The sequence below is a fragment of the Pezoporus flaviventris genome, unplaced genomic scaffold (genome assembly GCF_033815535.1).
Source record: "Pezoporus flaviventris isolate CSIRO_AGI_PZ_B2104156 unplaced genomic scaffold, CSIRO_AGI_Pfla_v1 ptg000079l, whole genome shotgun sequence".
NCBI classification, from domain to species: Eukaryota; Metazoa; Chordata; class Aves; order Psittaciformes; family Psittacidae; genus Pezoporus; species Pezoporus flaviventris.
Window position 1 is genome coordinate 2062801 of NW_026892627.1, and position 21418 is coordinate 2084218.

Below are 21418 nucleotides of genomic sequence, written 5' to 3' on the forward strand. Positions count from 1 at the left end.
GGAAGGTGTCCCTGCCTGTGGCAGCGGGTTGGAGCTTGATGATCTGTAAGGACCCTTCCAAATCAAACCATTCAACAGTTCTATCTGTGTTGCTATATAGGCATCTTCTCATGCACTGACTCTCACCTAGACCCAGTGGAACCAGCAGAACTCTAGTTGCCCAAACTTTGCTGTCAGGTCCAGGGCATACTCAACCCCAAAACACCACATGAGGCTAAATGTGACACAGAAGCTATGGGAGACCTGTCTGTTTCTGGAGTGAGGGTTTATTTGGGTACCCTTTGGCGCCAAAACCTATCAATGTTTTGGTAACAGCCTTGGGCTCCTGCGCCTTCCTTTGTCTTTTACACGGTGATGACAGCAGCAGTACTTGTAATGCCTCACTTGGGAAGTAAGGTCTGAAGGCTCCTGACATCGGATAGTTCCAGATATACCGGAACTGGCAAATTTCAGATAACAATTCTGTGACGTTGTATAGATCCTCCAGAAATGGTTTATTCTTCCTCTTCACTATGAAGGGCTGAAGTAGTTCAGATGGATGCTTTGTCATAGCAGAAGTCATATGGATCTCATGTGGCAATCTGGTCTGGGGCATGAATGTGGGGGCCTTGAAAAAGCTTCTAGCTGTGAGTCAGTGGAAGTGGCAATCTTGAGATCCAGCTTGTGGAGGTCATATCAGGCTGTCCATTTCAACAAAGCCATGGATGGAGTGACCGGAGTTTGTCATCTGGGTAACTAACAAAAGGAATTGGCTCATCCACACCTGAATCGTAAGCTGAAACAAATCCGTTGTGCAGCAGTTGTAACATTACAGGCAATTTGCCAAAAGAAATAAAGACAAAGTTTATGTTTTTTTTCCCCTCTACTTCTTAATGCTGTTGAAAGTAAGCCAGAGATGTATTCCACTTGCCATTTAACAGGGGAATTTGTAGAATTGTATTTTTATATTCAAACTGGGAAATGGTTCAAGCTAGGGAACACCAGTTTAGGTACTCTAAATAAAATGCCTTATTTAATTTTCTTCATTCTTTTTTGCTGTATGCCCCTAGTTATAAGGAGGAGGTTTTTTTCCATAAGCCCTGTACAAATACTGACATCTTTCCCTGCTCTCTCTTCCAAGCTCCCATCCAACAAGTCTTTGAGGGTCCCTTGTCTCACATGAATGTAGATGTCAAAGGGTGAATGCTGTTCCTATCATCAGATTACTTAATGATAAAGGTCCAATGAACCTTCTACATGCACAGCCATATAGGGATTTGGCTTTATGCCTCAAGAGGAGAGTTCTTCTAAAATATCGTTTTCGTATACACACAGAAAGAAAACTAAAATCCTAGAGTTGCCAGGACTGCATCCTATATACCACTAATTTTCTCTGGAGGCTCCTCAGCCTCAATGAAACAAATAACTCACCCCATGAGAACTGACGAAACTCCAGCCAACTGTAGTAAGTTACAACAGCCTTATATAAAAATAAGCTGCTTTTTTTAGGGTGTGTACTATTGAGCAAGTATCTTCAGAAGGCTGTTGAGGCTGTGTGGTTAAGCATCGCTTGCCTTCCTTGGTTTTAGCCAAAACACATCCTCATTTTGTGGAGACGCAACAGCAGCTCTCCCACCCTGTGCATGGGTAAGTACTTGTACCAGTAACATGAGCTGAGGAGTTAGCATCTTGCTTCCTCATCACAGGGATTCATTTGGCTATTGCCAAGTAAGAACATAGTGTGTACCCACACAGACATGAAAGGTTTGAATTAGTAGCTCTCTGCCATGCACCAAAGTAAAAAACACACTGACGTTACAAGGGAAGAAGTCTGTGTCACTTATGTCCCTTTCACTACATCCAAGTGGACCGTCAAAACTCTGATTTTTTTTCATTAAGACTTTGATAGAGGGGGCTGGTTTGGGGAAAAAGACGGTCTATCAGTGACAGACAGAGTCTGAGTAGAGTAAAATGTATACAAGCAACTCTTCCCAGAGTAAGCAGGGGATTCTAGATGTGCTCTTCATTGTATTTAAACTCTGACATTGTCTGCCTCTAGTTCAGGACCTTAAACTAGAAGACGGGTAGTCTTATTAACACAGAAAGTCCTGTGAACAATCAAGAGCTCTGTATGTGCACATGTTTCTGTGTTATGGAGGAGGGAAGGTGACTGGGACAGAGAGGAAAGTAAGAAGTGGAGAGAAAGAGTCAGTGTGGCCCATGGAAAGTCTACAGCATCACCTGCCCAAAGTACAGCATTCCTCCCCAAAATGCTGGCCAAACGGGCCAGGGTGGATAGGATGATTGAAAAGCAGTGGTGGGATGGTCTTTAGATGAGTTTTTAATCTTTCCACAAAAGCTAATAAAACCTGAATGGCCCTCCTGAGGCCACATTTTATTGCCACAAATTCCCATTACATCCCTGGGAGAAGTAGCTTACGCATTAAAGTTCCTTGTGAGTCCCTGTAAAACTAAATTCCTTCAGCCACCTCCTCACAGCTGCCAGAAACACCCATTTCCCCAGCAATTATCCACCTTTTGGTCTCCATGCCAGAGCACAGTAGCCACACTCAGAAAGAGAGCCACACGGCTCCGCCAAAATGAAAGAGTGGTATTTGTGGCCTCCTCCTTGCAGTCATTATGGTGAATAAAGACATATGAGATGTTATTTCTTAGGTAAATTTCTGTGTTATGAAGTCTATGGAGTTCTGATGCAAATCTTCACAAAATAATCTGGTTTTCCTATGACTTTAATGATGATATTTCAACACCCTACCCACTCCTCCTTCCTCCAGCATAAAGAAGTTGCTTTTACCTGAACCCTTGAGTCTAAGTTTTATACTTCTTCCTTTCCTTCCATTTTTTAATGACTGGAACTGATGATTTGATAAAAGTGACCCATAATTAAGGTGGGCATCTAGACTGGTGAAAAAAATCTCTCGCATATAAAAAGGAACAAAAACCATAAGAAATACTGTCCCTCAATCAGGTTGCTCTTATTAGTAGGTAAGACCATATCATTAGTGTTAGTGCTATTATAAATGAGCTAATTAATTTTTAGTAATGAAAATAATATTGACCTGCCTGAATGTGTGTGGATTAAAAGCCTGATGTGCTATTTCTGGAAAAATTCAGAACTAGACGTTGACTGTCTTCAGAGTTGAGTATTTAATTCAACAGCTAAGTCATTCATGTGTTGTCTTCTTCTAAAAAAATTAAAGGCATTATATACTTACTTTATTGACTGTTTGCTATTAATTCCTTATATTGTTATTTATTTACTAAAAAGAAGACATGAAAATAGAACCAGTTATGAACAAATGCAGTCAGAGCACCAACCCGATTTTTAGGCCTAAAAGTTTGTGCATAATCATTAAGATCTAATTTGCCAAAGCACAATATTTATCTACAGCCGCGCAAGAGCATCAAGCTGTTACCAGCCCAAAAGGGGCAACAGTGTAACCTTTCTGTCACATTACCTCTTATAGCATGGGAATGGTGTAAATGAATTGCACTTCCCAAGCATTCTGTTGCTGAGATATCAAGAGCAAAAATCTATCCTACATATATTTACCTCAGCATTAAAAAAAAATAATAATATAATTTCCAAAAAATAGGCAGGTTATTGAAATTAAAAAAGAAAGGAAAAAAAAAAAAACAACCCTAAAAAACCAAACAAACCAAACCGGTTAGTTTGTGGCCATTATTTTTCTCCACAGATAAGGCTAATTTTTATCACCATTGCCAACCCTATATCATGTTGAGGTCAGATCTTCAATGATTGCGCCATTAATGCTGATCTTTGACTGCCTTAATCATCTGCTTTTTGCACAGTGCCTATAGTTGAAAGTGTTTCTGCTAAGCTTTGACCTGAAAGATCTGTCAAAGATGCCGTTTTAAGCTTTGGCACAAACACCCATAGGGGATGATTTACCAAACCCAAGACACATCTATATAGGCAAGCTTGACTGCAATATTCAGGGGGGCACCTCCTGATTGCAAGAGAACTAAACACCACCAGGTTACAATACATATCATGGGGGAGCTCACTCGAAGCAATCTAGAAAAAAAATTTTTAGCTAAAATATAGAATTTTATTTCAGGCTGAAACTTTTCTGGAGCAGTATCTGAAGACCTGACAGGAAACCTTTGGCATTTATGATGGCACTAGTCAGCTATATTTAAGCAACTGAATCAAAACCATGATTTCCTCAGAGCTGAAATATAAACTAAGGCAGGATTCAGATACATCGTCATAGTTCCACTTGAAAAGCTTGAGTATATGAGAAACATCTATATGACAAACATGACAAAGGAATTCTGGGAGTATTGTGGCAGTTGAAGACACAGCTGTAGGCCAGATGAAATCCCCCAGGGCGTCTACACGCAAATCCCCCAATTTAGCTTTCTTTACTTTTGAGCTGAAATTCTGGGTTTAAACGGAGCTAATCCTACCCCATATGAAGCATAAAAACCCAAATCCCTTTAGTTATCCTTGATCAAGTCACTCAGGATTTATTCTTAGCCTGGCCTTTGTGCAAACTGGTACATTCTTATTCAGGTTTAAAAAACTTTAGTTGACCATGCTGCTAATCTATATGCTTTATGAGTGGAACAAATTTGACTCAAAGAACCTTTCCATTTTTAAAAGTCATCTTTAACCTAGATTTGATAAATCTTCAAGTAGGCACATTCCTAATATTGAAAGTGGAGGAAGGAGAAAATAGGATAAGAAAGCATAATGGCCCAATACAGCTTGACAATACAAGTGGACTGAAGCCAAATTCATTTGCAGGGGAATGTCAGGCAAAGGTCCAAGGATTGAAGGGCAATGACAAGATAACCATTTTGACAAGTGAAGATATGGTAGAGGGTACATGAACAACATACCACTGGGGTCTAAGAAGTTCAGTTTCCTGGCAGCCTAGCATAGGCACATGAATGCAAGCAAAAGACTTTGAAAGATGCTAATTTTGAACAAGGAAGAGCAGAAAGAAGAGAGGAATCATACAAGGGTTAAGTAATGCTGGGGATTTTGAGAATAAAAAATTATTTTTTCAGAGTTCTTGAATCAAAATAGTTGTTATTAAAAAATACAGACATATATCAGTGAAATCAAGTTCTCCTGCAAAGGAAAAAGTATTGCAAAAATTTCACACACATGAATTCTAACTGATACATTTCAGTACAATCTTTTTATATGTTTTTGATGAATTTATTGTAATGGAGCTTAAAATGGTCACATATTTTCAAGATAAATTGTTATCTTTTTTTTTTTCCATGTAAAAATACAAATTCTATCCACAGTCACTTTGAAACAATTTTTCAGTATTTATGTTTCAAGAGAAGCTTGTTGACTATTTTCTTCTGAAACGTGTCACTGTATACTTAAGCAATGTCGAAAACAGGCTGACTAAATCCTAGAAAACCATGAAGACTGTTATTGTTATTGGGGCATGTTTAACAGTGGAGAAGGCAGTAACATAAGTAGCTTGTGAGGAACCAGTGTGATATCAGCTCCAGGAAAAGAAAGGGACAGCTGATAAAACTCAATCAAAAGCAACTGAGAATATGCATGTGCCCAATATTGGTGAATATGATTTTATGGATAAAACCCCAGATCAACAAAAATCACTTTCATACATTGTGGAAATTTCAGATATGATGAAAGAAATCTTTAGCTTACAGCTTCGTACTCTGTTTATTATTTGATAAATGGTTTCTCAGTAGGAGGAAAAGTGCGAGTGTTTCCCTCTGGGATTGATACCTTTCCTTTCAGTGGCCAAACTTTTTTTTTAAAGTCCAGGGAAAAATAAACAGAAAAGAAATATGATATCTCTTTTCTAATCTAAAGACAGTAGCATATAAAGAAAACAAACCACCCTCCCTGCCATTAAGGACTTTAGTCAGGGAAAGTCAATTTACAAATCAGGCAGTGGGGCTTGGATTTTGCTAATGGAATTTTCTAATCATAAAAATAATGAAACAGTAGAGCACATAGTCAGAAGTAGATCTGTGGACGTTTATTGATTACCAGTGATAACATAATCATTCACTTTCAGGAAACAAAGTAAATGGCTTCTTGAAATTCCCTTGAGTCCTACCTCCTAGGATACTTTTCTTTGTATTGTAACCCACAGGAATATCAGAAGAGTAAACTTTGCATAAAGTACATAATTCATTGGAGGACATATTTCAAAAAGCATCTGTCAAATATGGATCTCTGGAAATGTTCATGTCCAAGCTGGACAGGGCTTTGAGCAACCTGGTTTAGTGGAAGGTGTCTCTGCCTGTGGCAATGGGTTGGAATTAAATGATCTTTAAGGTTCCTTCCAACCCAGACCATTCTAGGATTCTATGATCATGGTGTGATGTCACTGGCAATCAACAAACAAACTTTGTAAGGCCTCATCTGGGGAAAAGTATTCAAACTGAGATATGGACTCAGCTGATACTCAGGAGCAACACGGACCCAATCCTTCCTTTGTCTGGAAAGGACCATCATCCATTTGGCTGTATTTAACCATAGCAAACCAGGTCCTTTCCTATATGCCATGGGGCAAGAAGTGCAAAACGGTCTGCATTTATTCTGATGAATTCTCTCTTCTCTGGAGGTAATGGATTACCCTGCCTATGGGGAATTACAGTATGCATGACATTGTACAAGCTTGAACAAGTGCCCTGGTCCTTTTATTTCACTTAGCCTAAAGTGCTCTAACCACCAAAACACAGGTTGCAGCAGATAGATAGTGAAAAGCCTTGTCAATGCTTCTGGTTTTAGCATGGAAGTTCAGGTCAAACTGAGTCAGGATGGAGAAACAGTTGCCTTGAAAGCATAACTTAACAGCATAGTCTTTTCACATTCCCCTCAAAAGAGGGAAATCTTAGTTCCAGGCCTTATTGCATGGACTTCTTACACCTCTTTTGTAGGGGAGGTCTGGGCCAACCTGACCTGCCCAGCAGCCTCAAAGACATATGTAGAGAAACATGGGCTTAAATATGAATTAAATGAAGAATTTAATGAGGTTGCTTCTTCATGAATTACTGAAGGAAGCACAGAAGAATATATAAAGCAGGACACTTAATTTATAGATACTTCAAAGAAGAGGTGGTACCGTCTATAAAGTGTTAGAGTCAGGGAACATTTCTAATTATGCATATTTGTCAAACCAAAACAGTGTGGTTAGCATCTTAATGGGATTCCAAAGAGCTGCGTTATTTCACATAATAACAAAGAGAGAGACTCAGAAAAGAAACTTAATGACAGCAACCTCAGTTGAAATCAATAAAGCTTTTTAAGAACATTCACTGCCTGCATAATCTTGTGCAGGACACATTTGTTGTTCGCTATCTGAAAAGTATTCTTTTCCCTGGTAAAATATTTAATTTCATTTCAAAATGACAGGCAAACCATTATGTAGCAGAAGTGAAAATCCATAAGGTTTGCATTTAATAAAAATCCATTTATTTTCTTCAGCTGGTTTTTTAAAAGCATGGCATTTCCCAGAGAGGAGGAAGCAAGGCTTTGGAAGCAAATAATATTAATAAAAAGTACAATGCACAATGCAGTCTCTAATAGGCTAAAACTTCATATAATGTTTAGTGTCTTTAGTAACCTGGCAGCTGCTAATTATTTTTTTTCTCAGGGAGATAAAGCAATAGAAAAGTGACATAGTAAAGTGATTATTACTGTTATCATCATTGTTACTAAAACATATTAAAGTGATAGTCTAAAACTGTGTACAAAGCAGTATCAGAACACTATACCCCAACAAATTTATTTTTTTTTTTACCAGATCCTTAATTTCTTCCAGCAAGAATTTTACTGCATGGATTTTAATAGCTGAATATTTGGAAAAATGTCTATAGAGGATTAGATGGCTAGAGCTGCTTAAATACTCTCATGCAAGCTGGGAAAGCCATTGCTTAAAGGGCAAAATTCAACACACAGCATGTCGTTTGGGCAAATTATTTCCAGGCAAAAAGTGATAACCTGCTCAGGCATCTATGATAGTGAATTCTGTGACGTTGTCCCTCAGAGCTTTATCCAATATTGAAAGCCAAAGGGAAGAGACTCCCCACCCTTTTCCTTGGGAAAGTCTCAGTCATCTGGTAGTTGTGATTTTCAGGAAACATACCCTAATTATCAGCCTTATTTTTCCTTCTGTCATTTTTCATCTCCCCACACATAGTTCTGCTTTAAACAGTATTTCTTTTTCTATGCCTATCTAGGATGTGTGTATACTTTATTTTCCAAGCTCAGTCTTTTATTAACTAAAATGAACTTGTAAAAATACAAATAATATTTGATATTTTTCATTAAATATCAGTTCCTAAAATCATGCGATGTTTTTAAAAAATACACTAAGGATTTCCAAAAAAGGCTTGAAAATACTTCCTGTGAAATATTACAAAAGAGAAGGAAAATTAAATAATCTCAACAGTATTGCTAAGATAATTAGAGGCCAACGTCATAATTTCTGTGATCCTCCATCAAGACTTGTGGCAACTTGAGTGTAGTGACCCTGTACTCACCTGCTTACCTTGAACATGTATACATCTTGTAGTATTACGTGTCTATCCCTTGTGCTGGTTCTTACTGAAGTATTCACTGAGGTCAGTAGGATCACTATATGCTTTCCACTCTTGACTGTCTTGAGTCAAAAGGATGGATCAGATGATCCTTTTCAGTCTTTTGTCCTATTATTTTATCAGCCCATAAATATGAATAACCTGTGGATAATGTGCTTCCCATTATTGTCTGCACGTGACTGATGTTGATGGTCTTGATGAATCAGCTTTTTCAGTGCTGGAATCAACCAAGACGCTTTTCTTTCTCTATCACTTCATGCATATTATCAATCAAATTTAAATGTTCATTTTTTAGGATGCTCTCATTTGAGCACAGTTTTGTCTCTCACTCCTCCAGAAGTTCAAATTTCTGTGTATGAAAGGTCTGTAAGCATTGCTGTGTGGTGTGAGATCATTTACCCATGGAAGGTATATCTTTGCAGCATAACACATCACTGGACAGAAATACCTAAGCTAAAATGGTAGTAACTCAGCTCTCTGAGGACCCAAAAGTTTTATAACTGGATATATATGAGGCTATTCAGAGCTAGCTGAAATACTTTCCCACTCTTGAACCCTCTGGTGCAAGCATGGGGAGGAAGCAAGGTCTAGATGACCTCCAGGAGATTTCTTTCTCTATCGTTACCAGCTCCAGTTCAAAAAACATGGCAAGGTCTGGAGTCACCACGATCCCCTGGGAGTCCCATATGATCAGAGCATTTCACAGTTTTGTGGGAATGAGGAAAAAAAAGAAAAAAAGGGTGTGGGATTATCCACCCTTTTTAGAAAGACACAAAATTCCCTGGCTTGCAGTCAGAGCCTGAGATAAGCCACAAGACTTTATTTAGCTCATGGCTGTGCATATATTAGCAACAGCCACATGCCTGCCAATCTACCAGTAGCGTGTGCTGAAGGATCTTAAAGCATAGTCAAGGCATGCAGCAGATAGCATATACAAGTTTTGGGGGTTTATTTCTTGGTTTCAGCTAGGATAGAGTTAATTTTCTTCATAGTGCTTCACAGTGCTGTTTTCTGGTGACAATGATGCTAGTAGAAGACTCATGAGGTAGTTGGTGCTGAGCAGTTCTTACACTAAGTCAAGGACTTTTCAGCTTCTCATACTGCCCTGCCAGGGAGAAGACTGGGGGATTCATAAAGCTGGGAGAAGGTACAGACAGGACAGCTCATCCCAGCTGGCTAAAGGGATATTTCATACCATATGACATCATGGGGGAAATTAGCCAGGAGATGGTGGCTTGCTGCTTGGTGACTGGCTGGGCATCGGTCAGCAGGTGGGGAGCAATTGCATTGTGCATCATTTGTTCTGTGTACTCTTTCATCATTATTATTACTACTTTCTCTTCCTTTTCTGTCCTATTAAATTGTCTTTATTTCAGTCCACAAATTTTACCCTTTTTGCAATTCTTTCCCCCTCCCCATATCTCAGCCACACCATTTACTGCCCTTAAACCACTTCTCATGCTCATCAGTCTGTTCCTTTTTCTGCTCCCATTTTCTTGCTGCTGCCTTCTTGCACACATCAGGCCTAGCTCTGCAATTTTCAGTTACCTCCTATTACACTCCAACATCTTTTTGAAGACTGCCCTTCCTAGTGTTTAATTATTGTTGCAAACTTTTGATTTTTTTCCCTTCACATTCTTTTATACTATGTATCTCTCTAGTTTTTGAGGTTATGAAGTTATCTGAGGTATATACATTTGTTCTCAGAGGTGAGATTTATAAACAGATGTCCTGAGGTAATGCTGTCTGTGGTTACAACAGGACAAGAGCAAGAAAGTTCCTTTGCCTGAGATGTGAAATCATACATTTCAAAAACTCCTTGCAAAAATTACATGTAAAAACTGGACTTTGGTTAGCAGGAATGAACCTCTGGAATACCAGAAGCCCAGGGAAAAGGAAATCCTTTGCCTTCCCAAATAAAAGCAGAGCTGTGCACTCATCAGGTCATAACAGTCTGACGCTTTACAGCAGCAGTGCTTCCCAGCTGAGTCAGCTACAAGTTTTGTAGAATCATAGCATCATAGAATGGTTTGGGTTGGAAGGGACCTTAAAGACTACCTAGTACCAAAACCTCTGTCATGGGCAGGGACACCTTCCACCAGACCAGGTTGCTCCAAGCCCCATCCAGCCTGGCCTTGAACACTGCCAGGGATGGGGCAGCCGCAGCTTCTCTGGGCAACCTGTGCCAGGGCCTCACCAGCCTCACAGGGAAGAACTTCTTCCTCAGATCTCGTCTCAATCTCCCCTGTGTCAGTTTAAAGCCATTCCCATTCTCCTGTCCCCACCTGCCCTTGTCAAAAGTCCCTCTCCAGCTTTCTTGTTGGCCCCTTTAGGCACTGGAAGCTGCTCTAAGGTCTTCCTGGAGCTGTCTCTTCTCCAGGCTGAACAAGCCCAGGTCTCAGCCTGTCTCCATAGCAGAGGTGCTCCAGTCCTCTGAGCCTATTCATGATCTCCTATGGACTCGCTCCAACAGCTCCATGTCCTTCTTATGTTGGGGCCCAAACAAAATTCAATCTGCCAATCTCTACCTGATTTAGTAATGTTAGCCTCTGACTTGTGTGTCACCTGTATTTTTTTGCATATGGTCGTGCATTCTAGAGGATTCACAAAACTCTGCTAAGTGTCCACTATGCCTACTCCACAAGGAATGGAAGGAGCCTAGGCCATACTGCAACCCTATATTTCCTACCCTATTTTCTCTACATTGGCATTTGCACTCACTCGCAACTCTGGGCAACCTTTATGGGATCTCATTCAGAGCACCAGTATCATCCATTCACTGATTTATCTTTGTCCCTTTGTTACAAAAAAAAATTGTGCTCAAACTGAAGGCAAATGTGCTTTATAAACTAATAAAGAAAACTTCAGGATGTTTTGCAATGGCAGGTTATAAATTTTAGTCTGTGTTTTGGATATTTCAAGTACAAGGCAAAAATGGGATCCAGATATATTGCTGATAGGTGAAGGAGAATACAATACCCAAAAAATGTTTGAGGACAAGGAAGTACATAGGTGGCAACTATTTACTCCTACATAGGAATTAAGTTTAATAACCCAGACTCTCCCCACTGTAGCAAGAGAAAAGCTAATGTCCACAAGTCTGGATCAACTTGCTGTGGTTTCAAAACTGAGGTTTTTCCTGCTACAATAAAAAAACGAGGACTTTCTACTTCTCAAAAGCTAGTTTGTTCCTTAGTAGATCCGTGGTTTAGGGTTGTTTTCTTTTGTTGGGGTTTGGTTTTTTTTTGTTGTTTGTTTTTTTTTTTCACTTCAGAAACAAGGGTAAAATGTTGCTTTTTAAAGATTACTGAAGTCCAATTTCACACTAACAACCACTAAATGGTATACAGTGGGTTTACCCTCCTTTGAATTTTCTTCTTTACAAGTAAAGGCATCCAAATACAATGTTATACCAGTCACAAAATATTGAGGCTGAAAAGTAATAGTAGAGGGAGCTTATGCGTTACCTCCCCCTCTTACCTAAATATCATTATCTTTTATTTATGGCCCCTCAGAATCTGTAGGACCTGAGGGATACTTTTTTCTTGTTTATTCTACATGCTCTGTGTGTTGTTTCTTAAATTCTGTCATGTCCCATATAATTGTAAGCTGTCTCTTGAGATTCTGTGGTCTGTTTTCATACAATTTCCCATTATTTTTGGTCAGTGTATGTATTTATACCTTTTTTTTCCCCTCGCAAAACTAACAGCATAAACAAAATAAACTCTGCCTTGTGAAGCACTTAGTTGGCATCGTCTGTGAAATTCACACAAGGTATAAATTTCTTTTTTCAGGCCAGAATAAAACATCTAAAATTTTTTTGTAAAGGAAGGAGTTAGCACTTCATATTTTTTGCTTCATGCATGTCTCTCTGCTGAAATTTAGGACAGCCTTGATCAGAGGAGAGCCTTGCTCTATTTTGCAGAAATCTGAGGTGGAGATTCAGTTTCTGAGAGTCCGGTGTCTACTGCAGTTTGAGGTGGCTGAAGGCATCCTGTCTTGTGCCATTATGGATAGGTCTCTTCTCCATCCTGTGCCATATTTGATGTCCTCCTACAGATGTCAGATCTCCTGTTGTGCTTCAAATGATATTAAATGTTCAGTAACATGTCTGTCACTCCTACCAAATTACAGACAGCGGTTCATCTTACCCTGCTGCAGGTACTTACCTTTGCTCAGCTGGATTGATTTTCAACTCACCAACCAGACTAATTACCATGGAAGCTTAGGTACCTGCTCACATGGAAGTACTGATATGGATATGTGTAAGTCTTGACATCTTAATCTGCCAAGAAAATACCACCTTTGTATTGTAGCTGCACTGTTCAGCTCCTATATGAGAGTTTACAAGCAGAAGTAACTTGAGAGACATTTCACACCAACAGAATTGGTTGTAGTCAGATTTAATAAGTAGCTACTTGACTATGTATTTGATCTGGGGAGCTATGTGGGTGTTTTGGCTTGCAGTGGCTCCCTGTAGATATCTGAGCCAGATCCTCATCTGGTGTGAATGACTAATATTGTTTGTAACTAGGGTCTGAATTGCTTAGGACAGCTGAAGTTCAATCTCACTTTTGTCCCAAATAGAAATATTTGTTTCACCAGAGGTGACCGAATAAGAAGAACCCATGCTTGGTTTTCTTTCTGAAATATTCTTCAGTACAGGTTTTTGTTTACTCTGTTTTGAACAACAATAAGCACAATGTCCCTGACATTGGTAGTCATAAAACACCATCAAACTTAAAAACAGCGGGTGGGTTAGAAAAATATATCTTCATACACATTTCCTTTCTAAAATTTTGTGCTTCTGCTCCTTCTTCTCTTTTCATGACTGAAAAAAGTTACAAACATAGCAGAACATCTAAAGCTTGAAAACTGATACTATTTAGGAAGGGAAACGATAGCAAAAAGCCTTAAATGTTAAGAAAGAAAAAAACACATCATGCTCCTGACAGCTGATTGAAAGCATCACATGCATTCGGGACTGCATCTGTTCAGCCTTTTGGAGAAGACTGGAAATAGTCTAATGATCACAAAGACAGGTTAGGTGCCTTCTTCAAGGCTGCCCAGGAAATTTGTGTAATAGCTGGAATTCAAACAAGTCCAGTCACTCCTAGTCCAGCCCCTTAACCACAGAGCTCTCAGCAGCATTAGCCACAGCAGCTGTTAGGCTTGGCTCTGCAGCTGTGGGAATTTTACTATATAACAAGGGAGAGAGAAAGAAAAAGAAGTAGTAAGGGGGAGGGAAACAGAAAGAAAATATAGGTACACATTTTTTGGGGGGTTGTTATTTTTTAGTTGGAGAGATCTTTAGCTTGCAGAGCAGTATGCTGGGTCATTAAATGGCAACCAAGGTTGATGTTATCAGACGCTGTGGTCATTTACGGAATCAGAGCTACAATACAATGCTGGCAAAGGGTTTTATTGTTTCCTGTACTTGCTGGGTTTGCTCTCGTAAACATGCCATTCAAGTCAGCATGGTAGTTACATGTCATTAAGTGGCAGGTCTGTGTTTATGAGCATGGTCAGAATCCCAGACTCGAAGCAAAGTTATAATTTAGAGGGGTTCATGATTCCTCTGGCTAGTCGAGCATCTGTGGATGAGGTGTGCTTCAGCTGGTTTGGCAGCTCACTGTCCTGTTCTCCCCTCCTCAGCCTCATACTGCTGAGCCTAATCTTTTTTGAAGGAATTTTGACTGGAGTGCAGATACCCTCTTCCTGACGGGTGATAATTGACTGGCATCACTAGGATCAAAGCCAGCTTTTCCTTGCTGAAGCAGCAGAAGAGATGCTGCCCTGGAAGAAGAGCCCATCCCTTCCACCATCCTGTCTTCAACTGGGACAAATGCACTGCTCATCAGCTATACACACAGTGCAACCTTTGAAAACACTTTGAGATAGAATTGATTTTTTTTTCCTCCATAATCTATTAATTCAGAGCCTAGAACAAAATAATAATGGCTGTCAATATTTCATTGGGAAAAACAGATCCCAGAAGATGGTGATACAGTGATGGATGTGTGAATTATGAGGGCTGGATGACTGCTACAACAAAAAAAAAAAAAAAACAATAAAACATTCAGGAAGAATAGATCTCACCTAATTTTAAATTTAGATCTTAAAGCTTGGGCAACATCTTACACTGTCCTCTCTAATCACTTTGAAAGTCAATATGACAATTCATGCCATGCTAGGCATCTAAGAAAGCTCAGATTAATTTTCTTTTTCAGGTGTATGAATGGTTGTAAATGCAGTCCATGATGACTACCTTGTACTTTCTGATCTTCCACTCATACAAGTAATGATAGGTGAGCTTCATCCCACCTATTCTTAATATTTAATCCAGCACAGTTCAGATTCTATTGAGTCTGAGTCTATTGAGTTAAAGCGGCTACAATACCCAATGGTTTTTGTACCTAACCTCACACAAGGTGAGGTCAAACAGTTCTTCAAACAGTCTGTTTGCTTTTCCTAGGTGGTCAAGTAGGAAGCTCATGTCTTCCTATCTTACAGTTCCACTCTGCTCCTAATTATTTTTTTTGTCCTTAAGTTTGCTACTGGGGTCAGCATCCTATTCATATTATACAAAATCCATCATCTGATCATCTCATCTTTAGATGAAGCAACCTAGTTGCTCATGGAAAACATCAAAAAATCTTGGAGAAATATGCTTGGCATTCTGCAAATTATGTTTTTGTTAAGATAATCATAACAAAGCAAGTTTTTGCTTTCCTCTCCAGTATAGGAAGCAAAAGTGCCAAGATAAGGAATTTTCAGCCTGAGCAGAAGTGTGAAGTCCAGGGAATGATATCAGAGACCTTGTCTTTACAAGATCTGCAGCTCAGTTTCCCAGTTTCTCAGGGACCTAACCAACTCTGATTCCAGAAACAGGCTCCTTATTCAGCAAACCATGTTCCCAAACACAAAGATTGAAAAATTTGTTGAAACCTAAAAATATTGAAAGTGTGGAAGAGTTCTTTACACAAGTCCATAGAAAGCCATTTTATTTCCCAGCAGTTGGCTAGTGCACCTGTGAAAGGACAGAAGAAGATTCAAGTCAGTTCTTTAAAACAACAAATTAGGAGATTTGCAGCCCTAAATATGTGAGAACACTGTCTAAGTGGCTCTCCTAGACTTCCTAGGGCTTTGCAATAAACTCCAAAAACTGGCAGAAACATTTTGGATTTCTGTAAATGGGAAAAAAATGTTGCCTTTAATATTTCAAATTATCAAAAAAACAAACATATAAGATCAGTTTCTGCCACCAACTCATCCGGCCCCTATCTCACTTTTGATTAGCTCTGCCATACAGGGGTCTACTCTATTCTGTGGGTTGATTCAAGGCACCATAATGCAGATGAGCTGGGGCTGGTGAAGAGCAGAAACTTATGCTGACACGAAGTCCCTGTCTAAGGGGTTGCTGAGGTCTCTCATCTGATCCAGGTTGGATTACAGAGAATTATAAATAAAAGGAGAGTTTTCAGGGTATTGTCACAGCCTTCAGTGAATAAAGAACTATCTGAATGCACAGAGAAAGGATCAGTATCTAAGGGGTGACAAATTGACTCCCTTGCCTATGCTGAAGGAGATGAGAAGGTGAATTTTAGCTGAGACCTCCACATCTTTCCAGCATAGGTCTCTATTATTGCTACTGAAAGATGGATGGCAACATGGTCCTCTTTAACACTTACTCCTACCAAGGACCTGGGTGTCATTCACCCCTGGACCACTGCCACCACCAGCATCTGTGAAAGCCTCGCTCCTTGCCTCCTGCAGCTACCCAAAGCCCTGCCACTCTTCCCTGGACAACCTCTTATCTAAATCCCCTCAGCCACTGTTAAAACCTGTGTTTGCTGAGACAGTGGAGAGGGCATGAGGAACCTCTGGCTCCATGAACAATTACATCAGCAATTCTGAGGCCTGTGAGAGAGCAGAGACTGTCCGTGCATTGAGAACAGGCTGGTAGCAGCCCAATCACCCTTAAAGTGCAACGACTTTTAGTATGGGGACCCACTAGATATGCTTCAAAGGCCATTGGATTCAGCAAGAAAAGACCTTTTGATTTCTGTGTCTTTTGGATGAAACCCAGAAGAACAATGAGTTAAGTCAGGGACACTCTCACACAGCCAAAGCTGCAAAACTGAAATAGCGTGTATTTGCCTAGCAGAAGTGAGCATGGGTTAGGAAGGCAGCTGAGCTTTCCTTTCCTCTACAGTTGTTTGCCTTGTTCTAGAGCCTAAAACAATAGAGAAATTCCACAAAATTCAGGGCCAGAGAAGATGACAGTGCAAAAATTGTGACCAATAGAAGACTTTCAATCAGCTCCTCCAAGCTGAAGAATTTCATTTATATTGCCTGGCTTAATTCCCAGTCCCTGCCATTCATTTATTTGAAATACTGTATTCAGGTTTTGTTGGGTCAGTACTTATTGGTTTTCTTGTCAGAAAATATAGTTTCCAGAACCCTGTATGCATCCAGAGAAAACCAGCAATCACAGCGGAGATAAGAAACCTCAGAGCAGGATCTGATTTTAATTACTCTGGGTTCCTGAGAGAGAGGTAGCAAGGAATGACAGTTACCTGGACCCACCTATGGTAATGGTGTTGTGGTTAGATCTGTGTGTGGATTCTTCTGCCTTAGCATCTAAAGAAGTTAATTAATGTCATGCAGTCTCATAATCCTAGTCCTGATTCCCACCTCAGCCCAGAGCTGACCTCATGAGACCCACTCAACCCCAGCTCAATTTCAGAGGTGTTGATTTGTGACAGACATCCTTATTCCTCCACTGGGCACCAAAGCAATCTTTTGAGATAGTAAGTGAAGAACTACATTGGCTGAACTGACCTCACAGATTCCTGTCTTGTGCCAGGATCTACCAGTGTTACATAAAGTAGGTTTACTTCTTTTAATACTGACTGACGTGATGCCTGAAGAAGTTACAGTCTTATCCATTCTTACTTCTGCTTGGACCCCTCTGGGGTGTTGGTGAAAGAAGCTATTGCACCAGAATGGACAGAGAGGACAAGATAACTGCAAGAGAATCAAAATTGTCACACAGGATATGTGAGCACCAGCCCCCATCTTCAGAAGGATGCCTGGAGTCTGGAAACAGAGGTCCTGGACTTGTGACTTGGATCCCTGCACAGTGCCTGTTTGAAATCATGGTCCATGTTTGAACACACAGAAAAGACAATGAATCATTAGCATAGCAGGAAAAATCAGCCACTCACATGGAAGAAATGCATCTTCCCAGCTAGATCCAGAACAGAGTCAAGACGGGGTGTGAACGACATGCTGCCTTTTCTCTAACTTCCATGTGTATCTTCAAGACTACATATAAAAGCACGGCCCTCATCACACTGGGAGCAGAAGTAGGATGACTGGTGACCCAAGAAGATCTGCTAAAATATACACAGAAAGTGGGAAGTGTCATCCTGCCCCTACCCCGAATTTAAGAGATGGGGTCACCTCAAGAGGTGTAACATAAAAAAGGTGTAAAATGCTTAAAGGTCTATAGGACACATAAAGCATTGCAATATCAATCACATCACTCATACTACTAGTTAAAAGGACCACTTTCTCTGCACATAAACACACATAAACTCAAAGTAACTTACCACAATGCAGCCTTCTGAATTTCCTCTTTTGCTGCATGACAGCAGAAGAAACCTTAAGGGAGTAGAGCATGAGACCCAGCCTTGATACAGAGTACTAACATCTCTGCCTGATGTTGCAAGGAGGGCAAGAAATATCTAAAGATCTTGCCCCTATGGTATTTATGTGCCACGCACAGAAAGTGCAAGAAGTTGAGGAAAGCTGATCTTCTGAGGTTTGCTGTCCTAGCTTCTCCACACCAGAGAGGTCTGGCTGCATTTGGAGACCTTCTGGGATGAGGAATTGTGCACATGGAAATGTTCCAAGCCACTCCAAAACCTCAAGCACCAGCACTCTGCTAGACCTGATGCTGCCCTGCTTCTTAAGGCTGTACTTACAAACCAGGCAGTTCAGGACCTATTAGAAGTGATTGCTTGCTTTTTCTGCAGCTTGACATGTTTTCCAAAGGTACAACACATAATACAATTCTTCTGGGCAAGGCTTACTTTGCAAGTAATAGGAGATTAATCTACTTTATGTTTCAGGCATGCATGTACAGGCTTGTAACTAGGAAACTGAGTTCTAAGAAAATAGTAAGAAAATACGTGTGCTTGTATTTTTATGCAAGCACACATATATGTACAGAAGCACATGCATATGTATGTGTCTGTGTATCTATATGAACTTAAAAGAAAAAAATAAAGACAGTTCTGACCATCTTTGCTATCAGGAAGCTTTTGTATTTTGCTATAATAAGTGAATTTGTATTATATGATGGTCTGCAAATAAAACTTGTCTCATGCTTTGCTTGCCTGATGCTGACATGATTGGCATCTTGCTTTCACAAGCAGGTATGTTCACTTGCCAATGTTTTCCAAAGCAGAGAAACCGCGCTTGGGAGTGGGTGGAAATGGCAAGGTAAAAAATATCTTTATCACCCTCCTGAACAAGGTAGAAACTAACTTTGCTGATATTGCTTCTTAAGCTAGCGAACAGCTGATCAGAAAGAGATCCCATAGCTGTGAAGTTAACATTTTTTTGCAACTGCTCCTTCCTATTCCTGTGTAGAGGGCCAGGTGCCATTACTGAAATTTATTTCAATGGTACAATGCTGAATCATACCAGTGGAAAGTTTGGTCTGAAGTACGGTTCCCTAATGTTATTAGAATATATTGTGGTTTCTTAGTGATACAGGGGGGAAATTCAGCTCTAAACCAGCAACAACAACTTGCCATTGTGGACATGGTAAGGAGGAGGATGGAATAGCCGGGTGGAGGGGGACACTAGCCCATTTTAAACTTGTAAATTAAAAGAAAATAAACAACAGCTGGATCAGAGGGTGAAAGAAAAAGAAAGAGAAGAGGGGGAAAGTACACAAGCTCAGCAAAGTTCCAGTGCACTCTGAAGACTGCTGATGCATAAAGATTGAGAGACCCCAGATTTCATTTCTTGGCAGCTCAGGCAAGAAGGATGGTCTCCAAGGAGCTGCCATCTCAGGCTGCAGAGGTGAGTAGCCAGAGGTTTATCCTGAGTGCTACTGGGCCTCTTAGAATTTGGCGTTCTTTCAGCATGAAAGATGGTAAAATATTTGCACTTAAAAAAGCCCATGGCTAGTACAGCAATAAATCTAAATGCTATCAGATGCCAGCATGTCTATCAATAATAAAGACAGATGTGTGAGAAGCTCTTTTACGCACACAAAAGCATATGCAACCCAGGGGCTAGGGGGTGATGGGAAAGAGGGAGGGGGCCAAAAAGGAAGGAATATTTCCAGGCTCAGACATTTGAAGACTACATATTCCATAAATCTTCCAAGCTAAGGGCTCAGGCCCGATCTTTAGTTCTGAATTTTTGCTTCTTCCCTTATATTAAAGTAATTAACATCTGGCCAAAATAAATTAAAAATAAACAAACAAACAAACAAAAAAATAAGACTGCATTCTGTTTAAATGCAGGTGCCATACGAACAAGAGTCAACATCTGACCCAAATGAGAGATGGTCTTTCTTGCCTTTCCTCTCCCCTCCAGTTTTTGCAGAAAGCATGTCAAGGACAGAGGTTTCTAGTCATCTTTCCTGAGGAAATGAAGTTTATGCAGTCAAGTAGCACACTTACATTTAGACCTCTTTTTAATCTGTAATCCAATGTAAACCAAATTTGACGGATGTCTGAGATCTGTGGATCTGGAAAATTAAGGTCCTGCAGTTTGAATGAAAAGAGCTGTTTGGATAACAGATCACTATTAGAAAGAAAAGTTGCCCCTCTTTACAGATACAGAAAAATACCCTTCTGCATAGAAAAGATGCTAAAAATCATGCGCCCTCTTTAGCACCAAAGCACTGTGACATGGCCCTGGAGGTAGTCAGGCTTTCTTCACTATGGGACTCACAGCAGTGGGCCAGGTGGAAAGAAGGACACCTGGATCAAGGCCCTTTACTAAGTCATGGGCAAAGATGACATAGTTTTCTTGACTCAAGGTCAGCTCTACTGGGAGAGCATAATTTGAACTTTACTTATACCTGCAGAGCTCTAGCTACCCCAAAGGATCAGATTGAAGTGTCACTAAAGAGTTCAAATAATCTGAGAGGGGAATTGGCAAGACAGAGAAAAGCCTAGGTGGCTATGTAGATGGTTAGTGTACTCACTGTGGTGAGACAATGGTCTTTCTGGGTATTGTTCCCTGAATGGCAAAAATGGTGACTCCTTCTTTCCTGCAGGTTTCTGTAAAATGCCTGGATCCTCCGTGCACAGATTCCTCCCTGAAGATTAGGGCTTTTATAGCAGCAGTGCTCCTGTTTGGCCTCTCTCATGTCTTGTGGGATTGCACTTCTTGGCCTGTGCTTATGAAAGTTGTCTTTCTGACCTCTACCCATCTGTCAAATTTGGACAAAATTACTGCAGAACTAAGAAGCTGGGAGGGATAGAAGAGAGCAAGTGAAGACAGACAAGTTGAGCTCATCCATTCCTTGGCACTGGGAAAGCCTGATTGCATTTATTGCTTTGTTTTTTGTTTTTTACTCTCTTGTCCTGTTTTTTCACTAAAACCTTCTTCCATCCCTGTTTTGGTTACACTGTCTACTAGTCCTGTTCTGACTTGACATTTCCAGCAACTGCAATAGACATACAGTATTATAACTTCCAAAAGACCATAACCCTCTCTAGGAAATGACTCACCACCAATACTCAGAACACCTTCAGCTTTCGGAACAGTTTTGATCATGTTCCCATGGAGCAGTCCCTTAGGCTCAAAAGTT